Source organism: Marmota monax, unplaced genomic scaffold, assembly GCF_021218885.2.
Source record: "Marmota monax isolate L192 unplaced genomic scaffold, Marmota_monax_Labrador192_F-V1.1 WCK01_AAM20220418_F8-fsc00023, whole genome shotgun sequence".
Taxonomy (NCBI): Eukaryota; Metazoa; Chordata; class Mammalia; order Rodentia; family Sciuridae; genus Marmota; species Marmota monax.
Window position 1 is genome coordinate 21,704,579 of NW_026692907.1, and position 4,513 is coordinate 21,709,091.

Sequence of the window (4,513 nt, forward strand, 5' to 3'; positions counted from 1 at the left end):
GTTTGGAGACTGCACCATGATCAAATGGGGTTCACAGAGGGATGCTTGGTTCAACATACAGAAATCAATAAATGTAATTCAAATCACATCAATAGACTTAAAGAAAAGAATCATAATCATCTCAATAGATGCAGAAAAACCATTTGACAAAATACAGCATGAATTCATGTTCAAAACACTAGAAAAATTAGGGATATAGAAACATACTCCAACATTGTAAAAGCTATATATACTAAACCCAAGGTCAACATCATTCTCAATGGAGAAAAATTGAAAGCATTCCCTCAAAAAAACTGGAATAAGACAAGGATGCTCTCTTTCATCACTTCTATTCAACGTCATCCTTGATACTCTAGCCAGAGCAATTAGACAGAAGAAAGAAATTAAAGGAATATGCATAGGAAAAGAAGAGCTCAAACTGTCCCTATTTGCTAATGACATGATTCTATATTTAGAAGACCCCAAAATTCCAATAAAATAATTTTAGAACTCATAAAAGAATTCAGCAAAGTAGCAGGATATAGAATTTACACTCATAAATCAATTTCATTCCTATACATCAGTGATGAATCATCTGAGAGAGAAATTAGGAAAACTATCCCATTCACAATAGCCTCAAAAAGGAAGTTAAATATTTGAGAACCAATATAACAAAAGAGATGAAAGATCTCTACAATGAATATTACAGAACATTAAAGAAAAAAATTAAAGAAGACCTTAGAAGATGGAAAGAACTCCCATCTTCTTGAACAGGCAGAATTAATATTGTCAAAATGGCCATACTACAAAAAGCACTATACATATTTAATAAAATTCCTATTAAAACTCCAATGATATTCTTCATAGACATAGAAGAAGCAGGCATAAAATTCATTTGGAAATATAAGAGACTTAGAAAAGTCAAAGCAATCCTCAGTAAGAAAATTAAAGCAGGAGGTTTCACAAAACAACATCTTAAATTATACTTCAGAGTTATAGTATCAAAAATTGCATGATATTGGCACCAACACAGACATGTAGATCAATGGTATAGAAAGAAAGCACAGAGAAAAACCCACACAAATATAGTCATTTCATACTAGTCAAAGGCTTTACAAACAAACATTGCAGAAAAGACAGCCTCTTCAACAAATGGTGCTGGGAAAACTGGAAATCCATCTATAATGAAATAAAATTAGGCCTCTATCTCTCACTATACACAAAGCTTAACTCAAAGTGAATCAAGGACCTAAGCATTGGACCAGAGACCCTGTGCCTACTAGAAAAAAAGTAGGCCCAACTGTCCATCATGTTGGCTTAGGAACCAAATTCCTCAATAAGACACCTAAAGCACAAGAAGTAAAACTCAAGAATCAATAAATGGTATGATATCAAATTAAAAAGCTTTTTTAGAGCAAGGGAAACAATCAAGAACCTAAAGAGAGAGCCTACAGAATGGGAGAAAATTTTTGCCACATGTACCTCAGTAGAGCATTAATCTCCAGGATATACAAAGAACTCTAGTTTAGTCCACTTTGTTGTTGTTGTTGTTGCTGTGACTAAAAGATCAGAACAACTGTAGGGGAGGGAACGTTCATTTGAGGGCTCATGGAGGGCTCATGGTTTCACAGGTTTTAGTCCATAGAAGGTCAGCTCCATTCCTCAGGGCTCAAGGTGAGGCAGAACATCATGGTGGAAGAGTGTGGCAGAGGGAAGCAGTTCACATGAAGATCAGAAAGAGGAGAGAGAGAGAGTCTCCACTCTCAAGACACAAAATATATACCCTATAGCCAGGCCCTAATTCCCACCTCCTCCAGCCACACCCTACCACTTCAGTTACCACTCTGTTAATCCCTATAAGGGGATTAATTTACTAATTGGGTTAAGGTTTTTACAACCCAATCCTTTATCTTCTGAACCTTCTTGCATTGTCTCACACATGAGCTTTTGGGGAATACCTCACATCCCAAAACTTATACACAAAAAATAACCCAATCAATATCTAGTCAAAGGTACTGAACAGACACTTCACAGAAGAAGAAATATGATCAGTTAGCAAATATATAAAAAAATTTCAACATCTCTAGCAATTAGAGAAATGTAAATTAAAACTACACTGAGATTATATCTCACTGAAATCAGAACATCAATTATCAAGAATACAAGTAACAATGAATGTTGGTAAGGATGTGGGGGAAAAGGTACACTCATACACTGCTGGTTTGCCTGCAAATTGGTATAATCCCTATGGAAAGCAGTATGAAGATTCCTCAGAAGATTTGGAATGGAACCACCATTTGAGCCAGTTAACCCACTCTTCTGTTTATACCCAAAGGACTTAAAATCAGCATACTATAGGGACCCAGGCACATCAATGTTCATAGCAGCTCAATTCATAATAGATAAGATATGAAACCAGCCTAGGTGCCCTTCAACAGATAAATGGATAAAGAAATATGGTACATATACATAATGGAATATTAATCAGTCATAAAAAAAATGAAATTATGGCATTTGTTGGTGAATTGGATGGAACTGGAGACTATCATGCTAAATCAAGTAAGATACCTCCCCCAAAAAGCCAAATGTTATCTCTGATATGTGTATGACGATTCATAATAGGCAACAAGGAGGGGAAGAGGTCTGGTTCATGGTATTGGACAGGGTGGAGTTGGGGGGAGTGAAGGGGGATGGGAATAGAAAAAAACAGTAGAATAAACCAGAAATAACTTTTCCATTTTCATATATGCATACATGGCCAGTGTAACTCTACATCATGTACAACCACCAAAAAAATGGGAAGTTATACTCCATATATATATGACAGGTAAAAATATTTTCTACTTTCATGTATACATAAAAAGAACAAATAAAAAAATTATACAAACATATTTATGATACAACATGAAGGCTAAATAAATGAGGCTGTAATCTTTATTTCTATGTATATTAATAAGGCCTTAGTTAAAATATTTAACTTCTTCCTCTACCACCCACTACTCATTGTCTTCAGCCAAAACTTCACTAGGATCATAAATTTTACCTTGTAATGTTTACTCAAATAATCATTCCTGAAAAACACTAGCTCTTTCTTGTACAGTGCTACACATACTTTCCTATTAACTTAAATCCTAGACCTGGAAGTTTGAGAAGATATTTCAGAAATGGCTGGAGCTCTCTATCTCTACTACTCCGTGTTCTTATTGCATCTCGACCATTTTACTTCCTTGATAGTCAGAAATATATTGGGAAAAGAAAGCCTGAAAATTCTCAGATTAAAGTATGGGCAGGAATTTAGAGTTTATGAAACATGAGGCAAATTGAGATTACACTATAGAAAGAATCTCCTAAGAAGTTGTGGTATTGCTGCCATAAAGAGATAGTAGCTGCTGCTTCTGGAATGTTGATGTTACACTGGCAGTGAATAATTCATCAACTATCCCTCTCTAAGCAATACTTCTTCAAAATTGAGAGTTCTGAGCAAGAATAAATACTCAGGCAAGTGTCCTAACATTAGCTGACAGAATAGGAAATATTTCAGCCCTTTAGTCTCTATTGTGGAAGATGAATGTCTTTCTTCCTTAAAAGTCTGCAAAGCTTACCAATACTTTTCCTTTTCAAATAGAGAAATCTCACTTGCCTAAAATAAGGAGAGAAGAAAGTTGAATCCCTTCCTACTCCACTGTTGCATCCTGGTTCAAACTCAAGATTCATACCAGCATAAAAATAGGATCTGTCTTTCACGATATTTTTGTGATGCTATTTGTACTATCTAGAATTATGCTAAGTCACCTTGTACATATTTATCCATTATATTAGTTATAATAAAGAAATTGGCATAAATATGTATGTTTGGATATCAAAGATGGTGAATATATTAGCCTAGTTTATTTTATATATGAGAGTTAGAGTTATGAGTGGAGCCAAAGACAAGACCCCAGTTAAAAGTTGTGTGTCAGGGACCCAGAGACAGGACTAGGTAGAGGAACAGGGGGGGGGGGGCGGAAATTAGTGAACAGGACAACAGACATACGTGCACACTAAATCTGAAAAGAAACAAGTTATTCACAAGGGTGTCCAAATTTGCTTTACAGTGGACTTCTCAGAATCCTGAAAAGCCAGAACAGAGTGGCATGAGATTTTCTCAGTAGTGAATTTTTTTAGAAAAGTAAAGAAGAGCTATAAACTAAGAATGTTGTACCTTGCAAAACTATCTTTCAGAAATGGAGAGATAAAGCTACTCCCTGACAAAAACTGGGGGAATATGTCTCCACCAGATCTATCCTATGCCAGGCCCAGTGGCAAATGCCTGTAATCCCAGTGGCTCAGGTGGCTGAGGAAGAAGGATCTTGAGTTCAAAGCCAGCCTCAGCATAAGCAAGGCTCTAAGCAATGTAGTAAAACCCTGTCTCAAACCAAAATACAAAATAGGGCTGAAGATGTGGTTCAGTAGTCAAGTGCCCCTGAGTTCAATCCCTGGTACCCCCCCCCCCCAAAAAAAAAAAAAACCCAAGAAAAGAAATGCTAAAGGGGAT